This window comes from Protopterus annectens, chromosome 10.part0, assembly GCF_019279795.1.
Source record: "Protopterus annectens isolate FY-2018-M chromosome 10.part0, PAN1.0, whole genome shotgun sequence".
Taxonomy (NCBI): domain Eukaryota; kingdom Metazoa; phylum Chordata; order Ceratodontiformes; family Protopteridae; genus Protopterus; species Protopterus annectens.
The window spans coordinates 311,150,117-311,162,554 of NC_056744.1; the positions used below are offsets into that span (position 1 = coordinate 311,150,117).

The 12,438-nt window shown below is 43.3% G+C and overlaps 1 protein-coding gene across 2 annotated transcripts in view; it reads right to left on the reverse strand.

Annotated features, from left to right (window-relative positions):
* The window catches only part of PIGC (phosphatidylinositol glycan anchor biosynthesis class C), a 297,093-nt gene extending 284,961 nt beyond the window's left edge, over positions 1-12,132 (reverse strand). Inside the window, exon 1 of one of the 2 annotated variants that reach the window (XM_044085183.1) lies at positions 12,016-12,132. The gene's annotated coding sequence lies outside the window, so the exon portion shown is untranslated. The remainder of the gene's footprint in view (positions 1-12,015) is intronic. The other variant, XM_044085182.1, reaches the window with a different exon arrangement.
* Positions 12,133-12,438: the final 306 nt, after the last annotated feature.

Below are 12,438 nucleotides of genomic sequence, written 5' to 3' on the forward strand. Positions count from 1 at the left end.
AACAGAACTGACCGATAATGAGACGATGGAAGGCCTGGGCTATTTTTGAAATGAGTAATCAATTAGTGTGTTTCAACATCAGAGGGAGGGGTAACAGAATTCCAAAAAAAGACTAAAAATGAATATGCCATAGTTTAGAATTCAATGAGACATTTTCAAGAACCTTAGGTGAACACCATTAGAATCTGCAGAGAATCAATTTATTTATCCAAATGTTTCTATGAAAATATGTAATAGTATTTATTCATTACATTCAGGCAGCCTCGGTGGTGCAGTGGTTGGCATTGCCGCCTCGCAGCGGGAGGTTCTCTGGTGCAATCCTCAGCTGGGGTGCTTTCTGTGCGGGGGTCTGCATATCCTCCTTGTGGTCGCGTGGGTTTCCTGCGGGTGCTCCAGTTTCCTCCCACATCCCAAAGACATGCTTTAGGTGGATTGGACTCTCTAAATTGGCTCTAGGCGTGAGTGTGTGTGCCTTCTGTGGAAGGTTGAGTACTGGGCTGGCAAATCGACACCGTATAACTCCACTGCCAATCATGAGTGGACAGGTGATCCGCTGTGCCGACCCCTAACCGGGAAAAGCTGAGAGAAGAAGAACATTTGTTAGCTAGGAAAGTCCAACTTAGAACTAAGCCAATTTTCAGCAGAGGCCCGAGAATAAATGCTCCAGACACATTTCTTTCTAATGTGGGAGGAAACCAGAACACCTGGAGAAAACCCACACGGACGCAGGGAGGACATGCAGACTCCACACAGAAGGCACCCCAGCCGAGAATCGAACCAGAGAACCTCTTGCTGTGAGGTGACAACGCTAAAACTGCAACACTGTGCCGTCAAGTATGGAAAAATTACTTTGACTGGAATTCATACGAAGTGAAAAAAAAAAAAAAAAGTGTACAGTGATGTATTAAGTATCGTAAGAAAGGAAGCTCTCTCCAGATGTCAAACCTGGAAAACTTCAAACTGACAGCATCACTATAAGTAAATGAGATTGAAAAAAAAACACACACACACAATACACAGACCAAAAGAAAACAAACAAAAAAAAAATTACTGAAAGAAATACTGAATTCAGACAAAACATGGTACTAAATACAGATACATAGCTCACTTAACCATTTTCTGAGCTCCCCCTCACAGCCCCTTAAATTCTACATTACTAACTTCATTTTAGTGTAAAGGTGAAGAAATGCACCATACAAATGACATGAATAACGGAAGGCACTATTTACACAGGGTTATTCATCTTACCCAGAAAACTGAGGAAATAATCACATGGTACCAAACGATAAATAAAGGTAAACACGTTTCTCATCAAAGCTTCATTTCTACAAAGAAAAACAAAGCAACAACAACAAGGGAGTACCTCAATAATATGCACGAATTTACAAAGACTGCTGTCAAGTAACTTTTTTTGGATAACTCCAGAGCACAAAAGCTTTTAGCACAAAGGCTCAGGCAACAGAAAGTAGAAAGTATTGCTGCCAAGCTTAGGGAGCCTATAACAAGGAAAATAACCAGATATCCTGTAACGGGTGCTAGAAATATTTATGAAATTTTATGAAAAATCTGTACAAAGAGAAATGTGGAAATCAAGAAAAAGTACGAATGGAAATGTTTATAGAAGAATTAAATATGCCAAAGTAAGATGTAAATGAGGCTCAGTTATCAACAGTGAGAACAGAAGGAGATGAGATAAAAATGGTGATGCATAACCAATCTACAGGAAAGTCCCCAGGAACAGATGGTATTCCTGTGGAAGTCTGGATGTTGGGAGGGGACTGAAAGATCTGGTAGGTTCTGTTCATAGGTTCATACTAGGCTATCTGCCCTTGGGCATTTATAAACCTAGCCAGAGTGTGTTTGGCTTTCGCCACCCATTTTAAATTAATTTTGCTATGCCTTTTTTGAGGTTAGTATACTGTGCCTCTAACAGTGACGCAGAAGTGATACCCGGGGTAAACCTACGATCTCCCATCCACTCATCAAGATTCCTCTTGAAGAGAGTCAGTGTGGGACTCTGCCTAACCTGGACTGGGATTTTATTCCACAGTGAAGGGAGCCTCTGGGTTATGAATCTGTCCCTCCAGCATGTCCTATTTATTTCAGTGCTGAGGTTCAGGTCTCTCGTAGCGTAGCTTCGATGGGATTTGGATTTTCTGAGGTGCAGCATGTCCATTAATTCCAGGTTGGGCATGGCTTTATACGTCAGGCACAGATCGCCTCTGAGCAGGCGGTATGCCACTGAGTAGAGCTGGAGTTTCTTTAACCGGGCAGCATATGGCATCTGTTTGAGCCCTTTGATCCTCTTGGTGAGGTACTTTTGGGGTCTTTCCAGTTGCTGCAGGTGTCTGGTAAGGTACATCCCAAAAGGGGCATTGTACTCAATTATGGGCCTGATGAGGGATGAGTAAAGAGGCACGATGACCTCCCCTGATCTAGATGTGAATCCCTTCATGATTAGGTGGGCTATATAAAATGGTTTTCTAACTACTTTGGCCACGTGGTTGTCAAATGAGAGATTGCTATCAATCTTGCCTTTTGGGCTTGGTTGACTTCTTCGAGACAGTTGCCAGGGCCATTGATGGGGGAGGGGCAGTCCATACGGCCTGCCTTGACCTTGCAAAAGCTTTCGACACAGTACCCCACTCGGGTATCATGGAGAAACTTACCAGCTTAAATGTGAACCCATGTGTCACAAGATGGGTTGCAGGCTGGCTAAAGGATCGAACCCGCAGGGTTGGAGTTGCTGGAGCCATGTCAGACTCCGGGCCGGTTGCAAGTGGTGTCCCACAGGGCTCAGTCCTTGGCCCCCTATTGTTCGGCATCTGCTACTCGGAGGTACATGCAGGCATAGGAGGACTGTGGCTGGCAGAGTTTGCGGATGACTGCAAACTGGGTGCCATGGTGGATAGTACATCGGACACGGACGTCCTTCAGAGGGGTCTCACGGGGGCTGATGGCTGGTGCCGGAGCCATGGCCTGAAGTTGGACGCAAGAGGGTGTGTAGTCATACCCTTCGGGAAAAACAAGGTAACCCCAAGCTACCATATAGGTGGCAACCCACTAAGCACAGAAGAGGTTATCAGGGACCTGGGTACCCAGGTTGACAGTGGCCTCTCGTTTGACACTCACGTTGCTAGGGTGGTTCGAGGGACCTTCTACGTTGCCCATCTGATCATGAAGGGATTCGCATCCAGATCAAGTGAGGTCATTGTTCCCCTGTACTCTTCACTTATCAGACCAGTGGTCGAGTGCAGTGCCCCATTCAGGATGTGTCTCGCCCGACACCTGCAGCAATTGGAGAGACCCCAAAAGTTCCTCACCAAAAGGATAAAGGGACTCCAAAACCTGTCATATACTGCCAGACTGAAGAAACTCCAACTCTATTCAGTTGCATGCCGTCAGAGGTGACCTGTGCCTGACATGCAGGGCCGTGACCGGCCCGGAATTGGTGGACATGCTCCACCTCGGAAAATCCAAATCCACCAGAACCACTAGAGCAAGTGACTTAAACCTTAGCACGGATATGGGTGGGACGTGCTGGAGGGATAGATTTATCACCCAGAGACTCCCCATGCTGTGGAATAGGGTCCCGGTCCATGTGAGGCAGAGCGCCTCACTGGCTCTGTTCGGGAGAGGTCTTGACCGGTGGATGGGAGATCGTAGGTTTACCCAGGGAATCATTTCTGTGTCACTGCTGGACAGAGGCACAACAAACTAATGGGCACATTATTTCTAACATAAGGGGTGGCGTAAGCCACATAACTTTGGGCTAGGCTTATAAATGCCTTAGGGCAGATAGCCTAGTATAAACCTATGAACTTGGGTCCCCAGGTCCCTAATGACTTCTTCTGTACTTAATGGATTACCACCTATGTGGTAATTTGTGGGCACTTTGTTTTTGCCAAAGGGGATGACTATACACTTTTTGGCGTTTAGCTTGAGGCCATGGCTTTGGCACCAGTTGTCTGTTTCTATGAGGCCCTTTTGGAGGATGCTTGTGTCGGCTGGAGAGTTGATTATGGCGCCCAGTTTGCAGTCACCTGCGAACTTGGTCAGCCACAGTCCTTCCGTGTTGGCCTGTACCGCCGAGAAATATATACCAAACAAGACAGGTCCCAGGACTGAGCCTTGTGGGATGCCACTTGTAATTGGTTTGGAGTCTGACATGGCTCCAGCAATTCTAACCATGTAGGTTCTGTCCTTGAGCCAGTTTGCAACCCATCTAGTGACATAGGGGTTTATATTTAAGCTGGTGAGCTTATCTATAATGCCCGAGTGGGGTATTGTATCGAAGGCTTTTGTGAGGTCCAGGTAGGCTGTGTGGACCACCTTCCCCTCATCAATGGCCTTGGTGACTGTTTCAAAGAAATCGACCAGGTTTAAGAGGCAGGATCTGCCCTTAACAAAGCCAAACTGGGTAGGATCCAGTGTCTATCGGTCCCCAATATCTTTATTTATGAGGTCCATGATGATCCTTTCCATAGCTTTGCAGACCAAGCTAGTCAGGCTTATGGGGCGATAGTTTCCAGGATCCGTTGAGGCACCACCTTTGTGGAGAGGGACCACTGTTGCTGTACGCCACTCTTTGGGTACATATCCTGTAGTAAGGCTAAGATTGAACAGTAGTTTTATGTTTGGGTTTAGCTCTTCTTGGAGTTCATGTAGGACGCAGCCCGGGACACCATCTGGTCCCATTGATGCTGTGTTTTTTGCTTTGGAGAGGGCGGCTCTTAGATCATCTGAGATGTCATGGGGGCATCACTGTTGGGATAGATTTTTGCTCTTTTGGTGGGGGGGGGGTTGCACTGAACCTGTCAGCTAGGATGTTGGCAATGTCTGTGGGCTCTGTGTATTTTTTGTCATTTTGGACTAATTCTGAGCATATCTGGGAATTCCCACCCAGGTTCCTAACATAACTAAAGAAAGCCTTGTGATTATCCTTAGTGTCCTGTGCAATTTTTCTCTCGAAGCTGGCCTTAGACGATTTTATGAGTGCCCGTAGTTTTTTGCTAATACTGATCAGAGATGCCTTCCCTTTTTGGGATTTTGCTCTATCATGTAGTAGCTTCCTCCTTCTATTGTATAGTTTGTTTATAGCTGGGGTCCACCAGACAGGACGTCTGCCTTTGGAGGATTGGGTCTTGGTTTTATTTGGGATTTCATGATCCATGCATTCCTGAAGGTGTTCAAAGAATGTGTTTATACGGGGGGTTTTTGAAGGATTTCGCCTCGGTTTTGAGGCGTGTGAAATTTGCTTTAGAGAAGTTTTTCACTGTGGTTTTCTGGGCAGGGGGTGGGGTCGGGATGTGAATATCCAGTGAGATTAGTTTATGGTCTGATCTTACCAGTGAGGGATACACTTCTGGTCTGCAGCATAGTGTCCCCATGTTGGTGATGATCAGGTCCAGTATGTTTTCCCCTCTTGTGGGAGTGGTAACAAGTTGTTCCATAGCATTTGAGTTTATAAATTCTAGGAACCTTTGGGCTAGAGTGTTGGAGCTAGAGTAATGCTCCCAGTCTATGTTTGGGTAGTTGAAGTCACCCAATATAATGGTGTTTGGAGAGACCTTCATATTTTCCAGTATTCTCAGGAAGACCGAGTGGGGTTCCTGTGTTTGGGAGGGTGGTCTGTAGCAGGCTATAAACTGGAAGGCAGTTTTACCCACAGTTAGTTGCACATGGATAGTCTCTGATGCTTCGTGCTTTGCCACCAACCTGGAGGTGTGGGTATCTTTGTCGAATATTGATACTCCCCCTCCTTTTGTGGTTCGGTCCAAGTTTTGGGGCCGAAAAGCATGGTATGAGGTATAACCTGGTAGTGCTGGGGTGCTCTCGGGAGCCTTGAACCAGGTTTCTGTTACTGCACAGATATCGATGTTCTCCATGCTAAGGACAGTTTCGAGTGCGTGCATCTTGAGGTTTAGACTTCTGGCGTTGAGTAGCATTACTCTTTTCTTATCCCTTGTGATACCTATGGAGGTGGGTTTGTCTTTTGAGCCTTGCCTAAAAAAGGCACTATGGGGGTAGCAAGAGCCTTTGCCAATATCCGAAAGCCCAGGGGTGACAGGTGCAAGCCGTCCCTAGCGAAGCATCGTGGCTTGTCGAGCATGTCATCCCAGGCTGACAGGCATTGGATCCTCTTTGAATGATACCAACACTTAAGCCAATTGTTGAAATTGATCATCTTGTCTTCATATTGTGGCATCATTCTTGGTGAGGGTAAGATGCTACTCAAGGTCAGGGTCATACCGGCCTGGGCTACATGCTCAGAGAGCTCCTCTATGTCTCTTTTCATGTATTCCACGGAGGTACGTCTCAGGTCATTCACACCAGCATGGACAATGACTGAGTCATATTTGTACTTGCCTTGGAGTGACCTGAGTGCTTGTGTTATGTGGCGGATCCTAGCGCCCGACAGGCAGCTCACCGTGACCTTCTCCTTGTTCAGCCTGGTGAGCGGGGCGTCAGTGTGCCTGACAATAGAGTCACCTATTACAAGTGTATCAGGTGTGTTGTTTAGCCTTAAGGGCTGTGACTGTTCGGCACACTGGCTTTGTGAGCTATGTGTTGCACGTGTTTTGTTTTGGGGCAGCGGTTGCTTGGGTGTCTGCTTTGGAGGTCTCTGCTGCTTAGGCAGATTTTTATTTAGAGCCTCCAAGTATGTTTTTGTGTGTTTATGTGTTTGGTTTTGGTTCTCCTCCTGACTGGTTACGCCAGTACTGAGTTGAGAGAGCTTAGCCTCCAGTTTGGCTATATGGTTGCATCTCTCGCATGTGTTGGAATTTGTTGGGAGGAGGAGAGGGTTGTCTGTGTACATGAGGCAGTTGTAACATTGCCTCAAGATTCCCAGATTCACCAGCTGGACCGGCGAGGAGATTGACAACTGACCTTTGGACATGCTAGAATAGTATTGGACATGCTAGAATAGTATTGGGAATACCTTTATAATTGAAAAAAAGGGCCAATGGGGAACAAGGTACTCAAGGGGAGTTTGTGAGGGTGTAGTGCTTTTAATTTTTTAGAGCTGACTTATATAATTGCTTTAGTGAGCAAGTGCCAGGTAACTTAAATGCAATGTGTTACAGGTAACTTAAATACAAAAACGACAAACAGTAACTTTCTTTCAAGTGAAACAAGGAAATAAGTACAGTAAGCAATGCAGATATCACTAGGGATCCACAGAAGTGCTAAAAGGCTGCGTTTTAGGTGGAATTAGCGTTTCAGGGAAATAAACAAACAACAAGCATACAAATAAAGCTAGATTCAGCAGGCCTGGATCTAGTCCATGCTACAGCAAACAAGGTGTACCAATTCCAGTAAGAAACAGTTAGAATATGCAGGCACTATAAGCCTTTAACCAGAAATTCCCTGCTCAGAAGGGCAGAGTCCAGCCTCTCCTCCCACAACAGTGCAGACCGCAATCCTTCTTAACGTAAAATAACTGGCCTGAAGCCCAAGTGCTTAAACCAGAACTAATACACTTTTAGAATAACAGACACTGAGCTCTCAATCAGCAGTTCCCAACTTAGATAGATGTAAGCTATCTGTCCTGCCACCACAGTGCAGGCCACAAACCTTCCTAATGTAAAACAACTGGTCTAAAGCCCAAGTGCTTAATCCAAAAGACTTAGAAATGATAGCTACACTTTAATCAAGTTACTACCAGCAGTAATAAATACAACTGAATACTTTAAAGAATGCCTGGATTAGTGTTCAAGTTATACAAACAAAGCTAGATTCAGCAGGCCTGGATCTAGTCTATGCTACAGCATACAAGGTGTACCAATTTCAGTAAGAGGCAGTTCAAATATGCAGGCACTATAAGCTTTAACCAGAAATTCCCAGCTCAGAAGGACAGAGTCCAGCCTCTCCTCCCACAACAGTGCAGAACACGAACCCTCTTAATGTAAAATAACTGGCCTCAAGCCCAAGTACTTAAACCAGAATTAATACACTTTTAGAATAACAGACACTGAGCCCTCAATCAGCAGTTCCCAACTTAGAAGGATGTAAGCTACCTGTTCTACCACTACAGTGCAGACCACAAACCCTCTCAATGTAAAACAACTGGTCTGAAGCCCAAGTGTTTAAACTGAAAGGCTTAGAATGAGTTACACCAAGCAGTAATAAATACAATTGAGTACTTTTAAGATGACGCAAAAGCAAAATAAAGTAGGAAAAAACACAAATACAGTAAAAGCAGATAATTTTTTTTTTTTTTTGGAAAGAGAGAGAAAGGAGTAGCAGAAACTAAGTTGATTGGCCTTCTCAAATGCTCTCCTTGTACTGGGTAGAATGAGGTAATGACACTAGACTGGGAGGAGGGTCCCAGATCAAATTTACACTGGGGGGCAACTGCAAAGCCACCAACTATAAAAACACTATACCAACAGGGAGGGAGGGTGAGAAACAAACTGCAGAAATGTTACTCACAGCTGAAAAGCAGCAGTGAGCCTTTAAATGAAAGTTTTAAACAGCTAAAGGAGCCACTAGAAAAAAAGAGTTTAACTGCAACAAACAGTATTTTAAAAGGAGGAGAAGCACCAACATCCTGGAAGAAGGCGGTGGTGGTGTCTGTAATACCTAAAGATAATAAAGGCCCATAAGATACAGCTGCATATAGGCCCATTTTGATTATGAACCATGATTATAAAGTGTTTATGTCTAGAATGGTTAAAATTATGGCAAAGGTGATGCTAAAATTGATAGATATGGATCAGTGTGGTTTTGTGGAGGGGAGGCAAACATTTGACAACATTAATACAACAAAGATGATCCAGAGGGAAGCAGAATGTAAGAAAATATCTCTGTTGTTGGCGGGTCTTGATGCAGAGAAAGCATTCAACAGAGTAAGCTGGGATTTTATGAGTAGGGCAATGGAAGCATCTGCATTCCCTAATACCATAATAAGGATAATTAAGGGCATATATGAGGGACTGGAGACAAAAAAAAGTAAGTGGAGGGCTCCTCTCCGACAAGTTTATTTTGAACACAGGAACCAGGCAGGGATGTCCTCTTTCCCGTTAATCACTTTATATTTTGAAACACTGGCAAGGAAAATAAGGGACTCAGAAATCTAAGGATATACTTGTTATTACAATCAAGAAAAGCTGGCTTTATTTGCAAATGATATTATTTTGCACCTGATGAAGTCAGTGTTGTGAACATTCCGAGATGGATTCAAGTCTTTTTGGGATGCAAAATTAATGAAGATAAAAAAATGACAATAACTATAAACTATGTAACCACACGCAAATTGGTTCAGCAATACATATATTTATGGGAACATGATAAAATAAAGTATTTGGTTGTATGGATTAAAAAGGACTCTGTTACAATAGCTATGGATATATGGGAATATACTAACCAAATGATAATACAAAAACTGAGGAACTGGAATCTCTGTTTTATGGATATGGATAGCAGGATACAAGCAGTGAAAATGCTTTAGTCCCTTTATTTTTATGCAAAAGTCAGGCAGTAGAAGGTGTGGATAGCAATTAATAAAGAACTGAAGGATTTTATCTCAGAGAGGAAGACTGCAAGAGTCAAGTGGGATAAGGTGATCCTTCCAATAAAAATAGGTGGTCTGGGATTACCTGATTTGATGGGGTACTTCAGAGCTACACAGTTAAGGCTGCTATACATAGCACAAGCAGAAAGCTATAATTAAAAGTGGAAAGGGATGATGATGAAACAGGGGAAGTTCAGGAAATAAGGGGATACTATGATTTTGGATGCAGACCCTTAAGGAAAATAACAATAACCATATTCATGAAGTAGCAGAAAGTATTTTAGGAACTAAGCCAACACAGGAATGGAGAAAGGAGATTCTGTCAACATGGTGGCTACATACGGGTACAGGGAATGGGAGAGCCTCTTGGCTGTGATTTACTGGAGAATATACCTATATTTCTAACATGTTTGCAAATTGTGGGTACCCCCTGAAATTATTAACTAAGATTCAGAATGAGGTAATAATGAAGCATAGGGAATGGCTTAAATGTGCCATTGTTGCACTTCCATGGTAGTATAAGTGGAACTGATGTTGGTGAGATGATTAGGGACTCTCCTGAATTTGATAATGGGGGGCCACATATTAGTAATGGGGGAGTTTATCAGTGAAGGAGTACTTCCAGAAGAAATGACATATTTTGCCCCTTTGCTACTACCTTTCATAGCAACAGTTACCTTATACCGGACATCCTACATAACAATTGGGATACAATTTTGGGTGACCAGGACATCAAGGAGAGTTTGGGTGTTTACCCTCACATTGTTTACAAAAGGGGTTCTAACTTGAAAAGTATTTTAGAAAGAGGGTCCCAAATGAAACAATGGTAGGATGACTTCATGTGGGATGTGCCATTAATATAGATATATATAGGCAGGAGTCAAAACTTGACGTGGCAGAGTTGAAGATGTTAAGATTTGCACTAGGTGTGACGAGGGTGGACAGGATTAGGAATAAGTATATTAGACGGTCAGCCCACATTGGAAGGTTTGAAGACAAAGCCAGAGAGGCAAGATTACGTTAGTTTGGACATGTGCTGAGGAGGGATGCAGAGTATATTGGGAAAAAGATGCTAAGGATGAAGCTGCCAGGTAACAGGAAAAGAGGAAGGCCTAAGATAAGGTTTATGGATGTGGTGAGAGAGGACATGCAGGTGGTTGGTGTGACAGAGCAAGATGCAGAGGACAGGAAGAAATGAAAACAGTTGATCTGCTGTGGCGACCCCTAACGGGAGCAGCCGAAAGAAGAAGATATTGTGGGTCTAACCTTATGAATAGGAATAGAAATATTGCTATAATGTGTACATTTAGTTGCTATTCCCAAGCAGTGGTATATTGCTATTTGCACCCAATGCCTCACCTTTTATGTGGGCAAAACTAAATGTAGATTATCCCAAAAATGTATGATTATTATGATATCTCTCAACATCATGTCCCCAGGCTAGTGAAAGCGGATAACATATACATAGTAAATCTAGAGCACTTGATAATAGTTTTCAATCTTACTCACAAACACTGGCTAATCTACAATGTACTGTACCTGTGTACTATGTATGTATTCTACCTAGGTTCCAAATTTCAGCTGTACACCACAAATCTATTAATTACATTTATTTTTTAAAATTAATACTTTTTTGTTTGTTCCCTCCACTGTAACTTTATGTGCCGCATACCACTGTAAAACATGCCTCTTGTAATTTGTGTGTATACTGATCCTGTCTAAATAACTAAATGGGTCTGTAATTTTTCTTTGTGGAGCTTTTCTCCCCGGGCCTCTGCTGAAAAAGGGCCTTTTCGGCTCAGACACCCCCGGTTAACAAATGTAAAATAAAATAAATAAATCTCGCCATTTACTAATAAAACAGAGACAGATGAGCTATATCTAGGCCAGCTATCTATAGATGCTGGGTCTGGTGTCAAGCTATAAGGGTTTGCTACTTCACATCGTCAAGACTATTCTCATAAATTAACAGTTGACGTTTAAATGTATTACTCTTTCAACATTCCTGTAGGTATCATAAATGAGTTACCACTAATTCAAGTGCAATACCCCTGAACAGATAACAAGCCTAAACCTTACAGGTTCATGGGTATTTACTCATTCAGCGGCCCTTGCAGGCCATTTTAAGCCTTGCCAATTTCCCTTTCAAAGGTGAGAGTCAAACCCTCTGCTACGTGTTTATGAGGTAAACATCTTAACCATTATGCCATCTCCCAACCCTGCTTTCCTGCACTCCTCCTGGGCATCAGTGGTGAAGTCCATAAACAGCTGCCGGTACTGATCAGGCGACCTCTAATATTTTTCTGTCTGTGAACCAGTTAACAAAAGTTAAGCGACTCAAAACTTGCGAACAGCATTTCACGAAAACAGCAGCCTCCTTTCCAGGTACGCTATCTACCCACACTTTTAACAAGACAAATGATTACAGTGACATACAGTTCCCAAGTAATAACTAAGCTACTTCTAGGAACAAGCAGCAGTAAACGGAACCCACTCACCAGCACTACTGCCGCTTACGTCGTGCCTAGAGTCCCTCGGCTGAAGGGCCTTGCCTACGTCACACCCAACGTCACGGGGCGGGGTTAGCCAGTCCACGCTGCTTTGCTTTCTTTCACTCGCAGGCTAATACGGAAGTAAGAAACGGTTATCCTTTTCGTGTAAGTAAAATATGATTCGCGCTTACCACTGAAAGTCTGAGTTGGAGATGCGAGTACAGTAAATGTTATGTATTTTATAATAAAAATGTTTATTTATCGTGCCATTTCTTCTAATTAAGATTAAATTCATTGATCCTTTTCATCAAAATAAGAAACGATTATCCTTTCCATTTACTTCTCAACCTCTTGGAGCAACAAACAAAGCCATACATAAAATTGGGACAAAGGCCCCAAAACAGGGCCAGTTTTTAAATATTACTCTCA